The sequence below is a fragment of the Haemaphysalis longicornis genome, unplaced genomic scaffold (genome assembly GCF_048455015.1).
Source record: "Haemaphysalis longicornis isolate Haplotype H1 unplaced genomic scaffold, Haemaphysalis longicornis Haplotype H1 scaffold_3, whole genome shotgun sequence".
Taxonomy (NCBI): Eukaryota; Metazoa; Arthropoda; class Arachnida; order Ixodida; family Ixodidae; genus Haemaphysalis; species Haemaphysalis longicornis.
The window spans coordinates 39612990-39632848 of record NW_027526335.1 but is presented as its reverse complement, the minus strand read 5'-3'; the positions used below and the strand labels follow the sequence as shown (position 1 = coordinate 39632848).

General features: G+C 45.4%; 1 protein-coding gene across 2 annotated transcripts in view; it reads left to right on the top strand.

Moving 5' to 3' along the window:
• LOC144173222 (uncharacterized) overlaps positions 1-19859 on the top strand; it is a 521919-nt gene that overhangs the window by 140317 nt on the left and 361743 nt on the right. The window contains exon 2 of one of the 2 annotated variants that reach the window (XR_013323196.1): positions 15768-15897. The exons of the other annotated variant lie outside the window; for it this stretch is intronic. The gene's annotated coding sequence lies outside the window, so the exon portion shown is untranslated. Of the gene's footprint in view, positions 1-15767; positions 15898-19859 lie in introns of those variants that run through there. 2 annotated transcript variants of the gene reach the window in all.

The window sequence follows — 19859 nt, the reverse complement described above, 5'->3', positions numbered from 1 at the left end:
CATGTATAAAATGCATTCGGCTATAACTCACATATTTACGGATGGATCGTCATCCCCGCAAAGCTCTTCATCTGGAATGTACGTGTAAAATGTTTTCATTTCGTCTGAAACGACCAACATCATGTACAGCGGCTGAGCTACATGCCAAGAAGCAATTGTTTACGTCCTACGCCACCAGCCGCATCAGTGGAGCATCTTTACAGACTCCAAGGCAGCTCTGCAAGTTTTGTCAAGGAGGAGCAGGTCTTCCCCTAACCATCCCGCAGCCTCCGATGTCTCCTACCTTCACCACCTCGCTTACATTGCTGGACACACTATGAAATGACAATGAATACCTGGCCACTGTGGTATTATTGGGAATCAAAAAGCCGCTGAAGTGGCCCGTATGGGCCTTAACCACCGGAAATACCGCAAAGTGTACTTTACAAAAAATAGACGCTTCTACCTTGGCCCATCGCTTTGCAGTAACTGAAAGCAACCTGCTATGGCGCAACGAACCGAATAATGAAGCATTTTTTGCACGCGATTGACCCTGAGTTCCCATCAAGACTTCCGAGACTGCTCCCTCGTAGGCTGGAGACATTATATCATCGCCTAAGACTGAACTCGGCCCTACACCAACAGTTACCTTTTTCGCCTCGGACTGACGACCAAACCCGTAACGCGATAACTGTTGTTCCGTAGAAAGCGTTGAACATATTTTATTAGAATGTGTGGCTTACTTGGCACCAAGATCCAGTTTTTCTAAGATATTGAACGCCTAGATTAAGGGCTCGTAACTTTGAGGACCATCCTAGGACCTTGGACTTGCCCCTCAAAGCAGCGTCAGGATCTAAAAAGTTTGTTTTCATATTTGGAGGACATCGGCCACATTTCAAAATTGTGACTTCTGTGACACAATCTACAAAACAGTCCGTCAAGCCCGTCAAGCCACGCGAGTGTTTTTTTTTTTTTGTTTTTTTTTTCTGTCCACCCCTTTCTAGGGCTTGTTTTCCCTACATCCGCGACCCCTAGCAGAGAAGCATGTTGGCGATTCCAAACGCCGGCAATGCTTTGTTCAATAAAGAGCCTTCTCTCCCCCTCTCCTCTCCTCTCTCTCTCTCCTTCTACTCTCTCTCTCTCTCCTCTCTCTCTCTCTCCTCCTCTCTCTCTCTCTCTCTCTCTCTCTCGGTCTTATACAATTTCTTCGATAAAACAGCTGGTTCTTCGGGAAAATGCGTCATTTACAGCCGCTGTAATTCGAAGGTTGTGCGAAGGCTGGAAGCGAAGGCAGAAGAACGAGTCAACAGCACCAAAAGAAGTTAGGATGACAAAATTTAAAAGAATATATAAAAGCAAAAGGGGTTGGTACTGCCGACCGGCTGTGGTATTTTGTATTGCTCCGACGCAACGGAGAGTGTGTCCGCGCAAATAGGGACGAAATATGCAAAGTAACGAGGGGAAGCTTTGGCATTTTCTACATTGGACGCCGGGTGGACAGGGAAACGCGGAGGGTCGTTCGACAAAGTAGTTTTGTGCCTTGGCATCCCTTTCATCCAATTGAGATCTCAGGGGCCCGCGAGCTGAATTTCAATCGCGTTCGACTCAACTAAGGCGGCAGCGCAAATGATTCAGGAGGAAACAAATGTGGGAGTGAGATTTCGCTTTCACACTCGGGGTGAAGAAACCCAAGCGTCATTTTCGTCTGAATTTTCCTGACGACATGCGCTGCGCTTCATTGAAGTTGTGGGGGATACTTCCAGGCGATATTCGGATATTTCTTGTTTTCTTTGTTTCAGCGTTCTAGCCGGAACCAAATTTACCCCATCTTTATTTTCTCGGTTAATTCTTGCGTACGTGGTAATTTTGTCAGTACAACTGTCTCCTGACAATTTAGTTGAATTAATGGGTAGTTTTCACCTATAGTGTTGTTGGCGTTTTTAATGTCCTATGAGTCCTACACGCTAAGTAAAAGGCGCCGATTGTTCAAGGCCCTTCAAAAAGCATCATGTGGTCTCTTCTACGATCGCTCAATAACGGCGTTCTGTACACTGATCTAGCACAAAGAATTGACGTCTATATTAGTGCTGTGATGCGGCGACAAATGAACTTCAACGAGGTAAAAATTTGGCTGGTTGGTACATATTCAAAGGAAGCAAAACAGCTCAAAAGACGAGACAAGCAAGAACAGCAGTATGAAGCGCTGTCCGGTTGTTCTTCCTTGACCCGTCGTTTGCGCTGTTTTGCGGCCCACAAATGAACATTACGCGGTTCCTTACCCCCACCGAAGTTAAGTTTTCTTCGATCAAAGGATCTAATCTGCGATCGCAGTCGTTCTATGGAATTTACCGAGTAGAATAACGATCATGTGGTGAGGCCTCTCGCGGGATGTCTTTCCATTAATTCCTATTGAAAACAACATTCTTTAACTGAGAAGACACCAAAAAGGGGGCACAGTTTTTGTGCCCATGGGGTTAGATAGGGGTGGACAATTTTAACAGAAGAGGTATTTAAGCTCTTGGTTGGGCCGTCAATGAACAGAAAAAAAAATACCATGAAATTGCGGAGCGCACGTGAGCGTGCGTGTCGTTAGAGTGACCTGCGGCACGTACCCACGTGGGGGATTGGTAGGAATCGGGCATAAGAAGGGCTAATGGGCCAGCTAAACAAAACTGTAAATTGAAAGAAACATTTGAATCATGAAAGAGCATATGATCACGAGGGATTCAGCAAACAGAGTCGCCGACAAAACGACTGTCGTCTGCTCGTGGCGTCACTCCGTCCACATTGCTAGGTGCAACTACCTCAGCTCATAAAACTAGAACACACCGCTGTGGCGGCGGCGGTGCCAGACCTCTCTAAGAATCTGCGCCCTGCACTTGGGGAATAGGGCGACCAAAGAAGATCTGGATGCCAGAGAAGAGGCGGCTCATCAGGAAGCGCGCCGCGCTGCCAAGCGAGAATGCAGTTGCCCAGAAGAACAACAAGAACTAGTGCAGGTGTTCAAGGCGAGAGGGCACTCGACCAAAACTTTGCGGTGGCGCACGACGAAGTATATGAGAAGTGAGTAGGGCACTATACATTAAAGCAGTTAAGCTCTTTTGCGTTTGGTTGAGTCTTCTGCTGATTAGCGCCATATACAGGGTGACCAAAGTTTGGTCGACAGGTTTTTTAAAGAATAGACGCTTATATTTACGTCAAGACCACCTCTACAGTGAGGCTACACGCCCAGGGGTACACACAATCACATGGTATTTATTGACGTCGGTGGCTTAATTAACTAATTTTGAATAATTATCTTTATATTGGCTGCAGTAAGCAGTCATGTTCGTAGTCCGTAGACGCAATCGTGCTTCTACGCATTCTTATTTGGCAGAATTCTTCTAGCGCATCCGTACTCCGAGGTATCGAACTGCGAAGTTTAATTGTCGATCGCATGATTGGGCGTGCTAGAGAGGGAAGACCGGCACAAAGCTCCTCTACTTTGTTCTGCATTTCGATAGCGGTTCCGAGCACTGCAGATTGTGATAACACAAGCCAAGACAAAAAGAGAGCCGGTTATCACTTCTGCCTATGCCTCCCCTCCTCGTTGTCAAACTAAACACCGTACGCCGCAGGCACGTCACAAAAATGAGTAGCTTTGCGCCGGACCACACTGTTTGCATGCGTAATCATGCGAACTGCAATTAAACTTCGCGGTTCCAGATCTCGGAGCAGGGATGGCGCTAGAAGAATTCTGCCAAATAAAAATGCGGCAACAGCAACGTAAGGTTCCACTAACTAGGTTACACGTTCTGCTTGGAAGGCACGTGGAGCATGGCCAGGCGGTTCTATAAACGGCCGCCTCGATTCACGCGCGTCTCCGCCGTACTGCAGTGCCGCCATCGAGGAACCCGGCCTGTAGCACTGGAATGCGGTAACTTAAAATCGCCTTGAGCAAACCTTTAGTGTGTTTACCTTGGGATGAGCGCGACGGTACAGGAAACGCATGAGAGGTGAGCGAGAAAGCAAAGGGGGGCATTTCCTTGGCAAATGTCTACAAAGACTATCGTCTTCTGACGACATTTGCATTGAAAGGAGCCGATACGTAGCCATTTTTTAGATGCGAAGCAGCTTATGGTGGCGTCTGTTCCCTCCGCCGTTCGTTGTGTGGGTGTCATTGTGCGGCGTCCACACCCCCACTGCGCATGCCTAGCCAGGCATTGCTGATGATGATTGTTCCCAGTTATTCCCAATACGTGTATTCACACGCCTACGTACTGTGTTCTACAGAAAAGCAAACTTTCCCCATGAACAAAAAAATATCGTGTAGTAACTTGGCGTCTCCCTCCTTAGCCTTTTCAAACATTTCTGATTTGTGCGGGAAAGTTTCCAACGGAAAAAAACAGTTTTGCACGATCACCATGCCAAACATGCCGAAAGCTCTAGTTTAGAAACCTATACCTAACGTTTGAGCAAGAACTATTAAGTTCCGCCAATAACCTCCAACGGTAAGAAGAAAGCATTTTAATTGCACTGCATTTTCTCCCGACTCAGAAAACGCGAACAGAGTGCGGGTAACTGCGTGCAATGGACCTCGTTCTTCTGCCGCTGTACACAATAGCCGCTGCACAGTATAGAAGAGGCAGCGTCGTGCTACGCTGATAATGAATGCGGTCCAGCGCCGGCGCTTCAGCTCTCCCTTAATTACTCCATATTGCACCGCCCGAAGCCTACCTACCCTTTTCCTGTCGGAAGCAGTGCCAATGAATCGGCCCTTGGGCCGTGTAAACACTGCGCCCATAGCTTCGGAGCAGCGCATGGCGGTTCGGGGGCAGGTCGAGAGTACCTAGCGCTCTATTCTCGGTTAACTTTGTTTTATTTTATCGGCTAACTCAGCTAAACTGCTGCAGCCGCACACCAGAATTCGATTACAGAGCTATGTCTCGTTAGGGACTTCAGCCAGCTCTGCGAAAAAAGAAAAACGACACGTCCATCAGTCTCGTGCGCGACTGCCCAAAACATTGCACTACGAGTTCTAGAGCCCAATTATTTATGACCGATTTGTCACCTAATACTGTCGTTTGTATTGTTCAGTGTTGTATAAGTGTCCTTAGTACTGCATGTTTGGAATATTACAGATTGTTCAGGTTTTCAGAAGTTACAAGGTAATCTCTCTATCTGTGCCCAAGCACAGTTTTTTCAATTTTCTTATGCTTAGGACGTTAGGTAGCACGGCACACTCATTATTGGGAACCTGAGAAATTATGACCCTGGCTGAGTAATTATGAATGACTGTATAGAGATGTTAGGTTTATTGTATTACTGAATCACTTGTCTTTGCACGGTATTTTGACCGGCGACTTTAAAAATAGGCGTATTGTTTGTATCCCACAAAATGTGTTTTCTCCGTTATTTTATCAAGTGGCACGGGTACAGACCTTGTCTGCTTGATTTTTGCATCAGAGGAATGACTACACCATAGTCAATCAACGCAGGTATTCCGCGAGTCTTTTTTGATTACAAAATAGTTGATTCCTAATGAAAATTCCGCTTGTGATAACAATGCATAATATGACAAGATATATAGTTGCCCATTTCTTAACTTTAGTATCTACAAGGGAAGCTTAGAAAACATTATTTTAGAACTAACATTCCGTCACCAGTTAAGGCTCTTGGTTGCCCAACTGCTAAGGCACAACTCACAAGAAAAATGTTCACCTTGCGCACAGAGTATCACTTGAAGTTAACATTTGATAAGGATTGTTTACAACAAATATCTAGTACCTTAGGTACAAAAGTTCTGCTCCAGTTCCTACGAGAGACTGAACTGCACAAATCTCTCTGAATCATAGACAGCGCAAGTATGTCAAGATATCTACTCTTTTGGCACTGTAGCGTCCAGCGATTTAATTTTCTTGGGTTGATGTCACTGTGACGTTCATCTATTTGTTTTTCTTGGGCTGGTGGTGTTACTGATTTTTCTGCGTCGATTACTTTTCATTTTGATTCAGCGTTTAGATTGGCGATTTTCTTTTCAATTGTATTTCTAGGTCCGAACTTTGCTGGAAGCAATCTCTTGTTTTCCTTTCCTTTTTGTAGCGTTTCTTGTTCGTCTTCGTCCTGCTCTACCCCTAATGTCTAATATTCACCACTCATCAACGTAGTCACCTCCCATCTGGTGTAGCAAGCCTTCACCCTAGCAGGGCTGACCTCACCAGTACAAATTAAAAAGCATTCTCTCTCTCTCTCTCTCTCTCTCTCTCTCTCTCTCTCTCTCTCTCTCTCTCTCTCTCTCTCTCTATCCACTAACGGATATCAAAAGTCGTCGTTATCAGAGCTTATATTATGCTCTCTTTTATTTGGCAATAAAAAATGTAAAGTTATTTCCTGTGGCGCTCTTCATAGGCATATTAAGAAGCATGAAGACGAATAAATGTCGGTCCAGTAAGCTGAAGCTAAATTTGAACAGTTTTTTCGGGTTCACTGTTGAATTCGGAATAAATTCTTGAAGTTGAAATGCTCCACTACGAACAGGTAAGCAACCTACTATATGTGCAGCAACAATACGGGAAACTAGCCATTGTACTTTTGCCGCCTTATAAAGACACTGACATTATTTCACTCCATCATGTACAAACAGCTCGCAAGGTTTCAGCACGGGGTGTGTAACAAGTATAGTGTGAATACGAACATTCCGTTCATGGCATTCTCATTTCACTCGAAAACTTGTTACAGGAAATGGAAGAGTGTTTTGTATCGAAGCTAAGCCTCTTACAGAGTTACAAGAGTGTTTTGCATCGAAGCTAAGCCTCTTACGGAGTTACAAAAGAGGTCGCTCTAAACCCTCCGTTAGAACTGGACTGAAATGCAATCATCTTAATCCTCGATACAAATTCAAAGGCAGCACGTCTGTGTAAATGGATAAAGTTTAGAGAAAGGTGGGATGGCTGAGGATAAACAGATGCGGCTGAAATATCTAACAAACGCTTTCTCTGACCATGCTTATAACAGCAAATTATACCCATGGTAATGACACCAAAGGAACGAAGGGTAAATTCAGCGGCACCTACGTAGGCAGATAGAAAACGGTTGCGACAAATATAACCCATTTTAAATAAAAGATAAATTAAGAAAACCTGCTTCCCCGGAAAAGGACAAAGAAAAAAATCGAGTGCATGGTGGGTATTTGCTAGTTCAGAAATATACTAGTACATACTTTCTAAAATATTCAGAGATTTCTCTGCATATTGGTTGCTCCAACCGACCAACAGCACAGCGGCGCCGGAGAATTTCCAATCAAATTCGTCTGGCAGTAATGCGGGAAAGGTCACTCATTTTTGTCTTATTGGCATGACAATCAATTCACGGAACAGGGCTTGTTATTTTTAAAAAAATGTGCGAGATTGTCAACTGTTTTCAGACTTCGCCAGGACCGTTACTGTTTCTCGCAGTTTGTTTGGTCTTCCTGTCTGCTGTGGACTAGCAGATGTCAACCTGCCCTTTGTCACCATAATCTGCCATCACGTCTTTTGGTCTTCCCGTTGGAAGGGTCCGGCAAACCGCCGAATTCTGCTCACGGGGACAAATTATTGTAACTGCGAATATACAGGGCCAAGAAGAACTGCAAAGCTGTGTACCCCCGTGACTATCACTGACAGAAATCGTTTGAGTGGCGAATATTTATGAAGTCAAAATTGCCCTTTCTCCTTGTTTTCACGTGCTCATGCTTAATATCTGAGCAAAGCATTCTCACTTGTTCACTGTCATAAGCTTTGTGAGAGTAGTTAGTGTCACCTACTTCACTTTCATTTTTTTTCACAAGCAGAGTACAATGCCGAAATTCCGAGATCTTCCTTCTGGAGTTCGCGTAGTGTGAGTTACGCCAAATATAGCGCTAAAATAAAAGCCCTAGCTCTTTATACTGTATTATATACGATCAAAAATTGCCTCTTTGAGCGTAAAACACTCAAAGATACTTACATGTATAATGGCCGATGGTCCGGATAAACGCGTTCCCGTGAAAACCACCGTCAATGTGAATAGCGCTGAGACATGTAATAGCCGTCGTTGCCTTCGTAAGATAATCTTGACGACAGGGACATCAATTGTTTGATCGGCAAGTGTTATTACTTTCTGCCACATGCAAAGAAGGGTACACAAGAAGAAGACGAAGTTCTTTCTCTATGGCCTGCAATATCTTCTGGGGAAACAGCGTTATGAGACCCTTTAGTGCTTAGACGGAACGTCCAGCAAATGGGAAAACTGTTTCATAGCTCTTGCTTTCCTCTTGCACCAAAGAGAGCAGCGAGAACAAATATATAGTAGGAACGCCTTTTTTACTTTACAATACCGCTCCACGTAATTTCTGCGTCTCGGGTACTTGTGGTCTTCTTTCGTAGCTCTCCTCACTTCTTGGAAAAGAAGTGTTTGAGCAAGGCGTGCACTTTTTACATGCCAGTGTAAAAGTGGCAAATAGCGAATCCGCCTGTTCCTTACCTACGCGGATGATAAAAGGTACATCGACGTCCAACGAGATATGAAAGCTGCGTGTCACAATAATTCTTGATTCCGAAAAACGTACATTGAAGAAACCGCCGAAGGATCACTCAAAGGGTTCCACAGAGATATTGTCACTCTAATGCGAGTACCTTGTTTACTTCAATAGTGCAGATATCAAAAGCATGTATTTGAGGGGTAACTGTAACGTATGAAGCGTAATTACTCATTTAAAAATGTGGTTGATCAAGCTTTCATAGGAATCGGTAATACACGAACGGAAAATGTTCCTTCAAGGATTATAAATGTTTATTCTGCATCGTAATGAACTTGCACATCGTTATTTATATTTCGTCGGTATGACACCGTCAGACTCATCAACATTACACGCTGGATTGCACGCGCCGGAGAACTGCGTAAACCCGAATGAAACCACACGCGCTTGCAAACCATGCGAACGAAACCGAACGGGTTGCCAGGGAACCGTTTGCAGCGAAAGAGCATGATTCGCGGGGCTGTCTTGTGGGCGTACTTTGGGAGCGACAACCCACTGGCGCGTCGCTCGGGCAAATGTGGGACCACCGTGTTCCTGCTCAGAGGAGTGTACAGCAGACGATTGCGTTTCGATGAGCTCAGCTGGCGCCAACTGTCGGTGCTCATTAGCATCGTGATGCACTATACTTCGCTGCACCTCTCTTAGACAGCAGCACCATCTAAATAGACGAGATTATAGGAAGTATAAAAGGCGAGTTCATGAAGCTGTCTCTGCTACAGCTCATAGCGCAGTGGGTAAAACGTACGGCACCTCCCGTTGCGGCGACGGAGATCATGGATTGAATCCTGGCGCCGCCGCGTCAATGGAATTTTTCTGGCGGTCTCATTCACGTGACAGATATGACGTCAGTCAGATACAGTGTTGTAAACGTTCCTCCAAAATAGGAACTAAAGCTAGTTACTCGTTCCTTGCCAATTTTGAAACGAGTTCCCGTTACAAGTTCCTTTATTACGAAAGGAACGCGTTCCAGTTCCACTTCGAAAATTGGAACGTGTCGTTACATTAACGTTACAATTAGGTTTTTAAATTAAAATATAATGTCGGATAATCCAGGGTCAAAATTAAGTGAGACATTTAAAACTCACATCGAACTACGTATACTATACGAATATTAACACCACCGGCAGCAGATTATCTGGAGATAAAGATAATCAAAAGAAACGCTCCTAGGCGAATTTTTTCAGGGAGCACCGGACAAACTCCAGACGGCTCGAGTACATTTCGGTGCAGGATATTTCGGTGCGGAAATTTCGGTGTACGGACATGTCGGTGTACGGACATTTCGGCGACCAAATTATCCGGTGCTTGCCTGTTTGCGACAACCGTTATATTTTCATTTCCGCTTAACGTGGGTTATGGACAACAATCTGGAGCAGTGAATTTATTTTTTTGATTGATGCCATGTTCGATCTTTGCCAGGTATTTTTAGAAATTCTACATTTATATATTTTTGTTTAATACCTTTTTCTGGGGACACCTGTTATGCAGCCGATTGAATTCTTTAGCACACGTTTTTTTTCTTCATTTATGACAGGTTGTTAATTTATATTCACTCTTTTTTAGCTAAGACAATTACCCGTGTTTACGATGGTCTACCACCTCTTTTGTATTTTTTTTAAATTACACACCCTCAAATTACATAAATTACATGCACACTCTCAATATCCAAAAAGTAACAAACATTAGCTAGCCCCCCAGAATGTAGAAAACCTTATGAAGAGTATTACGTAGGCTGGGCTGCCTTGCTAAAATGAATTCGCGAACGCTGGTCTAGGATATTGTCGGGGAGGAAAAACGGGCCTTTTGGAAAACAGTCGCAGTTTCTAATGTCCTAAATGCTGATTAAGCGCGCACCGGTTGTTGCATACAAATACCACCCATTGTGTTCGGGACAACCAACCTTCGTCCTTCGTTTAATGTTTACAAGCCTACATTTACCACATTTTAATTCTTCGTTCTAGCGCCCCCCCCCCCCCCCTCGCACCTCCCGCCTGTACGCTCGAATCTCCATCAGATTTCTTTTTCAGCCATATTATTTTCGGTTCCCCCTGAAAATCCTACTGGCGTGGTGGAGTTCATGGTCTCCGAAGCGTCACAGCAGTGATTTTTTATTTTTTTTTTATTTAGAACATACTGCTAGCCTCTTAGTGGGGGCTTTTGCAGGAATTGGGTGATATATTCAGAACAATGACATAGCGTGTTTAAAACAGAGAAAAAGCTTTACATTCACCATTGGCGCACGAAACCTCTATAATGTGACACAAAAGCCACCCAAAAAGCCGCTGAGAACACAATGGCTACTATCGTTTGCTGGCTACGCCCTTCCGCGCGTCGCGGTCATGTCGACGGCGCCCCCACTCCAGGAATCGCTCTTTCTGCGCGGTCAGTCGCCCCCTTGGGAATTACGCATATCATGGATACCCCAGGTATACATCGCTTCCTCCCATTATAAGGAGCAAACCCGCCGCGGTGGCTCAGTGGCTAAGGCGTTGCGCTGCTGAGCACGAGGTCGCGGGTTCGATTCCCGGCCGCGGCGGCCGTTTTTCTGGTGGAGGCAAAAAGCAAAAACGCCCATGTGTACGAGATTTCGCCCCCCCCCCCCCCAGATGCCCAGGTGGTCAACATTAATCCGGAGCCCTCCACTACGGCGCGCCTCATCGCCTGCGTTGCGTCGGCGCGTTAAACCCTACAATCACTCAAATCAATTATAAGGAGCAAAACAAAATGAATAGGCTAGTGTGACGAGGGCGACAACAGTCGTCTCATAGTTTTAGAAGTCCAGTAGACACAATGGTGAAGCACAAGTGACACCCCTGTCTCTCTACTTAGGGGGATTATTGCCGGCGGGGCTCAGCTTTCTCCTCCCCTAAGTAACGCCACCGGATCGTTAGTTTGTTAGTTTTAGGTAGAACTGACACCGAATGCAACGAAGGCGAGATTGATTGAGAGAATAATTAAAACGAAATGCACACGCGCCTAATCGACCTCGTACTAAAAGCAGCAGCGTCTTGCACCGTTGGGTGAAGCGAAAGGAAAGCGCTTTTGTAACACCTAAAGTATTAGGGTTGTTCAGATGAATGCTAAAATAACAAAAAATGGTTGAACGGATCCAAACTAACAACGTTAATTTTTACCATCTACTACAGAAATTTAGTTTCACGTGGCAATGCTCCGCCAGGGTTTAGCGTTCGTTTCCACGAACGGCGGAGCAAGCAGAAGTCCCGAACGTAAAATCATATTAAGTCACGAAATTACAATATTAAAACTAAAATGTTCAAAGAATGCCTGGGACATCGCCTCACTCAAAATGTCTGGGCCAAGACGTCGTGCACCAAAATGTCCGTGCACAGAAATGTCCACACCGAAACGTCCTGGACCAAAACGTCCTGGACCGAATTGTCCGACACCGAAATGTCCGGATCCCGTTTAGCAGTCCGTCCGTTTCGTTGGATAAGTTGTTATCGGGTTGACCGGGCCCGGTCTGCTCTTGAGCGCGCGGAAGGGCGAGTAGGAAGGGTGCGGATGCACGGACATGGCCAAGGCAGGCCCGCGGAACTAATCCCCCTACCGCGACGAATGCCCAAGTGCCCAGCCGGGTCCCGGTCAACCCAGTAACAACGCATACGACACAACGGACGGACTGCTAAGACTCTCTATTCTTTCCCCGCCAGGGAACAATTCTATCGGCCAGACGCGCATTCTGGCCTCCCCAGACAAACCATGAAGGGTGAAACGCATTCTCGCGGCTACGCTTTCACCCGTCGAAGCTGCGTAAGCAACCAGCATGAAAGCAAGCACAAGCTGCGGCCTGCTGCGGGGTTATTCTTCTGCCTTTGACCTTCGAGGAAGCACGTACGGCTGAAGGGCGGGCAAACGGACCATCTTATAGGAAGAGAAACGCAGTAGCGCTCTGTGGATTTTTGTACTCGAGCCTTGGCATCAAAAACAGCCAAATCCTAGCGATGTAACGGCAGGAACGCCGTTCCTGCCGTTCCTTCAAAAACGTAACGAGTTACCGTTACAGTTCCACCAACCCTTAATGGAACGGTGGCGTTCCTCCGTTCCTCCAAAAAGGAACTAGTTCCAGGAACGCCGTTCCTTGTAACGCCGTTCCGTACAACACTGGTCAGATATTGGTGGATTCCGGCATAAAACACTGTTGTGTTAAAATGTAAGGTCACAGAATTTAAATGTCAATAGAAACTACTGCCGAAAATTACATTTCCCTAGTTCACGACTCTAAGATGGCATAGGATGGCCAAACTATACTGAAGGTTATGGGAGTAATGGCGAATGGCTTGAAAATTCTACCCTAAAGTGTCGTTTCAAGCGCAATCTAAGCTTCCAGATCTTAAGACACACCGTCGTGAATGACTGGGGGGGGGGGGGGGAGAGGAAGATACTTTAATGAGCAAAAATAAATTGTGGTATAGTTCCTAGTCCGGAAGCTCATGGGCAATCCTGGCTCTGTCCACTCGGCAAACCAAGATCATCTGGTCGTCCAGGCTCGAGCTGGACATCATGCTCTCCCACTGCTCATGGGAAGGGTTGGGAATGGGGGAAGGTTAGGGTTACGGTCGCAATCCCAGACGATTCGGGATGTCTGAAAACACAGGGTGTACGTCGTTGGGAAGGGTGGCGAACCGAGGGGCTTTTGCATTTTGTCTCCACATTAAGTACTGTCTCGCAGCACGAATGTCGGCCGTGCCCTGTTTTCTTAGTATAACGTTTATTAAATTATGTGGACCCAGTGGCCGATAGAGGGAAAATACCATAAACATTTAGGGGAAGGAACGAACTGAGAGACCCTGCCAAAGGAATGGTTGAAATGTGATGGAGAGATCGTATTACAGTGGACACAAATTGGCTGTGGATGTGGATAATGATGGTGATGATGGTGGTGCTGATGATCACAGACCTACAGCAGAAATAAACCAAAACGCCTGTATCTAACTGTATGGCGCCTCTCTCTCACTGAAATATACGCAGGCTACCACTTCCCACAGCCATCAGCTGGGCGAAGCTGCAAATAAGCTTTTATAGATAAAACTTTCCTCCAATTCATAGAATGATTCAGCTGGTAAGCGCTGTAACTTTAAAGTTAGTATGCTAGTCTTCTTGCTGCAGTATTGGGATTCCGGTTTATTGTCATGTTGAAGAACGGAAAGTTGGGCTAGTTGGTATGTGTCCTTGTTTTTTGAGCGCTTTTGTTTTCCACCAACATAATGTCATATTGCCTGTTTTAATGATGTGGGGTTCAGGGTTCCACGGAGACCTAGCTCGCACTCGACACTAAGCTGCAACACAAGCTCAGCTGAACTGCACCGCGGATCACCGTCCAGTATAGTGATGGAGAACAGCCAGGAACACACACTACTACGAAATCGCCAACAACAGTCTTTGTTAGCCCACCAATGTATTCTGGGTGCGTGGCTCGATCCCAGCAAGGCTGAGTGGCCAGCCAGGCCAGGCGGATGGGTCGAGGGGTGACAAAGGCAGGCCAGGAAGGACAAACCTGCTCACGTCTGCACCTGACAACAAACTCCAAGGACAAAAAACACGCGACTGCCCCTGGTTAGCACACCGGGGACACACAGGAAGACCAGGCCACACTTCCCGCACAGTACTTCCAACACGTGTCCAGTTCAGCACACTACGCAAACACATTCATCAAAAAACACAAACCATCGGCCGAAAAGAAATCTTGACTTGATAACGACGAGCCATCCTCCTTTTATAACTGAGTTTTCGCTGCATGAGCTGACGGGTGCTCTCAGTACCTGTAAATCCTCAGCTCCGGGCCCAGACAACATCACATTTGCAATGATATAGCACTTATACGCAGACACTCTTGTAATACTCGTTCACCTTTACAAGGTATGGCTTTCGGAGCACATTGAAAAGTCTTGGAGGGAGGCCATAGTTGTAGCATTCTTTAAAGAAGGGAAGGACCCTTCCTCTCCCTCTAGCTACCAACCCATTGCCCTGATCAGCTGCCTGTGCAAGCTTCTGGAGAAGATGATCAATAGGAGACTCATGTACTTCTTAGAGTACAATGGTCTTCTCGAGAGCTGCCAGGCTGGCTTCAGGGGGGAGACATCGACGAACGATCAACTGGTTTCGTTGGAATTATATGTAAAAGATGCCTTCATTCATAACCAGTATAGTATAACAGTCTTCTTCGATATGGAAAAGGCCTATGACACGGCCTGGCGGTACGGCACTTTGAGTGACCTCAAGTCGTTGAGTGAGGGTGTGAATTGCTCTTTCGAGTGTATACGTGCAGGAAAATGGCGTCCCTCAAGGCGGTGTGATGAGCTGTACACTAGTGATTGTTAGGATGAACTCACTCCGGAAGGCATCACCACCAACCATTTCCTGTTCTATATTTGTAGATGCGGTTACAAATTGAGAAGTAACAAGACTTAAATGAGATTTGTACGTCAAGTCCAGCTTGGGGTGAACGAACTTGCCGGCTGGGCGGCCACTAACGGTTTTAAACTGAATACTGTAAAAAGTACTTGTGTTGTGTTTTCCCGGAAGCGCGGCATTCATGCGGACCCTGATATCTCTAATAATGGTGTAGTAATCCCTGTGAAAGGGGAACAGAAGTTTTTGGGCTTAATATTCGATGGTAAACTCACATTTATCCCTCAGTTGAGGCAGTTAAAACAGAAATGCTTAAAAACAATGAACATTCTTAAAGTTCTCTCACACCAAATCTACGGTGCTGACAAGCAGCTCCTGCTGCTCCTTCATACTGCAGTGGTAGGATCTCGCTTGGATTATGGCAGTGTGGTGCATGGGGCGGCAACAAAAACGGCACTAAAAATGCTTGACCCGGTGCTGCATTTGGGGCATTGTCTTGCCTGTGGCGCCTTTCGCACTAGCCCCGTTGAAAGTCTCTATGCAGAGTGTCACAAATAGACCCTATTTCTCCAGAATATATACAGTGACTTGTTGTATCCCTCTAAAATTATGTCCATGAAAAATCATCCCTCTAATTTGACCACTCATGATGCATTCTTAGAGCAACTATTTTTACACGGCCCATCAATTTCCATGCCTTTCCCTCAGAGTCAGAGCAGAAACTTCAGAGTTAGGAGTATCATTTGCAGACATCCACAAGACACCCATCTTCGATTTTATAGCGCCGTGGCAACTCCGGGCTCTGTGTCGTGACCTGTCCTTTTTGCAATTCCACAAAAACAGTGCACCAAGGGCAGCTATTCTGCACCATTTCCTCTTCCTGCAGGAGAAGCACCAGTGCGCAGAGTATTACTGCGATGCATCAAAGACTGCTACGACTGTGCCTTGTGCTGCGCACGGACCGAACTTCAATGTCTGTAAACTAATAAACTACCACAACAGCATTTTTACGGCTGAAGCACATGGTATTTTACTTGTTTTATATCACATCGAACAACATCAAATTTCAAACTCTATAGTGTTTACAGATTCTCGTTGCGTTTTACGTGCACTTTTGTCGAGAAAATGTCTAAACAATTACGTAATCAATCTTGTGTTTAAGGCCCTTATGTTGGCATACACCTCAAGTCTCGAGATAACAGTATGCTGGCTTCCTGGACACTGTGGGATAGCCGGGAACGAAACCGCAGATCAAATGTCTGCTGCTCCTACACTCTTGAATACTGTAGACATAACCACATTACCCTACACCGACAAAGCCACTCATCAGACAACAGCTTCGCAAAACATGGCAAACGCACTGGAGCGAAAATACAGACAAGTTACACGTTGTAAAACCGCACTTGAGACCACACACTACCGACACACGATGCAGATACATAGAAGTCGCCTTGGCTAGGCTACGGATAGGGCCCACCCATGCAACGCACTCGTATCAACTGACGGGATCTTCAAGACCCCAGTGCAGCAGGTGCGTGGACGCCCTATCCGTAGTTCATATACTCATTGAATGCAAGGCACTCGACGCAACACCACACAAACATTTTAGAGAACTCTACAGACAACACATTCCGCTACACCCATCGTTATTACTCGGTGACCATGCCATGGTGTCTGTGAAACGAGTGTTTAAGTATTTGTCAGACGTTAAGTTTTAAGCTTCATTTCCTATCATGCATAATCAAATATGGCCCTCTAAAGCAGCCATCACCATTATTCTTAATTGGTTTTACTATGTCTGGTTTACAAGTTTTTATACCTTCGTTTTTGTGCTAATCACTTCTTTTCGACTATTAAATAATTTCTTCTCTGGCGCTCTCTGCTCTCGTTGGCCTTGCGCCGTTAAACACCAACCATCATCAGGGAAAGAAACGCATTTATTCATTATTACTTTAGCTCTAGGAATAATGCCTGTTTTTTGTTTTTTTCTATGTGGGCTGAAATTATTTCATTTAGAATTATCTGTGTCAAAAATAGCAAAAAGGCTAAAAAAATTCACAATCTCCCTCTCCCTACAAGTCGTTAATTAAGGCGAATAAACATAACAAAGGGGAGTCTTTCAAGTTGGCTGCTCTGACTGTGGACATCCAGCCGCTCCTTTTCTGCCTGTTGTGTCAAACCCAAACTACTTCGACTCGTCTTGGAAGTAGACCTAAAAGGATAGTTGGAAACGCCTTCCGCCTAAAAAAACTGCGCATGAACAAGCTAAATATGACCGACCGATTGATTGATTGATTGATTGATTGATTGATTGATTGATTGATTGATTGATTGATTGATTGATTGATTGATTGATTGATTGATTGATAGCGAGGTTTAACGCGCCGACATTACACAGGCGATGAGGGGTGACGTAGTGGTGAGTTCCGGATTAAATTTGACCAACTGGGGATCTTTAACGGGCGCTCAAATCCGGCACACACGTGCCGTTTCGCTTTTCGCGTCAATACGAAGGAGCTTACAAAAAATATATAAAAAACACACCGATGGGTCTTTTGAACTTGGTGGTGCGATGAAGCCCTTTTTCTTCCGAACCTTTCCGGCGCAAGTTTAAAATCGTTTCCTTTTAATTTAGCCCTCGTAAAGAAGATGTCGTAATTACTTTCGGAAGTCCATGCCAGCTCTCTTACTCGCCCTATGTTCTATTTTTGTCTTTAATTCGGCGTCACGCGAAGTCAGTGTGCTCTCAAAAGTTCCCGCCAAACGGAAGCACTGGCCAGCACTGGCTTCAGAATAGACGGGACGTCCGCACCCTGCAGCTCTGCGAACGACGTCTCAAACTTCCGCGAGCGTAGAGCCATGGTGCCTTTATTGCCCTCATTCGAACCGGGGTCCGGGTATTTGCTCCTGGGTTTTACGATTACAGCATACAGCGTAGAAAGCGGGCACTGGGAGCCGGCGAGGCAGGAAATGGAAGGGAGTCAGCCTTTTTCAGTTTTTCTCTCCAACCCACCGACGAATTCAGCGCTACACTTTGTATACCCTTAACCAGAGCAGAAAGTCTTGTTATTTTATTATCGTAAAATTCAGTCCCAAAATACAATCATAACAACGTCAAACAATTCAAATACGCAAGTAACATACTGCTGTAGCCGCTGCCCCATATATCATACAATCCTTCCTACTTTTCTCTACTCTTTTTTAGCTGAAACCCAAACGTGCAACTGAGCGTTTTTTACTTGTTTGAATGTTAAGCTACTCCGACTATGGCAGGTAAATAATGTCCATTACCAGTGTTGTTAGCTACAAAATTATCTTTTTATTATTTTGAACAGGCAAAAAAATAATTCTTTTTGCTGTTTAGCTAGGCAGTGTAAAAACGTTCTTGTCTAAACCATTCAATCTCTCTGTTTCCATGTAACGCGCGAGGTACAAAAAGTCTTTGTAACGTACACGGAACCGCACAGAAACTTTGTGGGCGTGCAGAAAAAGGGAAGCAGCGGCGCCACAGGGGGTAGGCCGCTGCCGCGCATATAATAATAGCTGTCTTGAGAGATGAAGGTACCGACAAGAAAGATGAAGGTATCGACAGGAGGCTTCTGCCGATGGCGAGCGAGTAGAACGACAATGGGAGGGTGGTCGTTCAGAGGGCTAGTCAAGTGGCGATGGGTGTGGCCGCAAGGCTTAACATAAGTTCAACAGCCCGTGAAGAGAAGGTTCAACAAGGCATTCGCCTTCACATTTTTAAAAAGTAAGCATCTCTAGAACTATTGTTATTTCCTTGCAAAAGCAATGTGTACTGCCGGTTATGTTACGTTGGTTTCCGAGGGTAATAGTGAACGCGATGGCTCACTTCCAAATTTGTCTTTTTTTTCAATAGTATGGTTATTTTTGCATTAGTTTTTATTCAGACAGTAGACCTGCCGATGGAGATGTCTCATTGCCTGTAATGAAAAATTTGTCCAGTAATCTCGCACCATTCTTCAGTTGCCTTAACCGAACTTTTCGAGGTTCCTGAAGAAAATCACTTGACCGGAAGTGACATACGGTTTAAAAATGCACAGACTGCGCTACGTACGTAACATACCAAAATGAATAATCGGATACTGCTGGTTTTGATCTGATGTTTGTTTGCTTTGTAAAGCTTGATCTTTATGTGGCTTCTGTGATTTTTATTTCGGCAAGACACGGGCTGTGCGATTCACCGCTAAGTCGCACAAGCCTTGCCCCATGTCACGCGATCGCGTTACACCTTCACCCCCCTAGCCTTGACTACGGGCTTGGGTGCCCCGATTAGGAAGGTAGGGTTTTCACCTGCTTTCTTTCCGCCTTCGTACTGCCGGGATAAAAAATGTAGGAGAGACCAATGGCAATGTTTTGGCATAGGGAATGTTTCGCGGCATTATCTATGTGCGACCCCGGGTTAATTGACCATGACGCGTTCTGCCGAACACGATTTCTTTTGCATTACTGTTGAACCCAAGTACCGTTGATTTTTTTTATTACATTGAATCAAATGCAGCTCTAATAACCTCGTCAATATTGTTCCGTTGCAAAAAGTGCAACAGGCTAAGTTGGGGGCAAAGACAAGCTGAGATTTATTCAGGCGATCTTGTTCCTCTAGAAAGAAAGCACCAAAAAGACGCGGTCTCACGCGAAACGCCGATTAGCCAAATCAGCGTTCTAAAGCAAGAGCCGTTCCACGAACTCTCCTTCGTCGTCGTCTTCGTGGCTCCGCCTCATAGCAGGCACTCGTGACAATATGGAGGCGAACTATAATCGCTTAGTAAACGCTTAAAGCAGGAAAGCAAACATGTTACGTCAAAACCCTAGCTACCTTAAAAGTATTAACATCCCCATAACTCGCATTAAAAGTCAGGCATTACAGGAAGCAATTAAAACAATGAAAACAGTAAAGAGCGTAGGTTCAATGTTCATAGACCCTCCGCACTTGAGCCATATACTCTTGAAATATGCT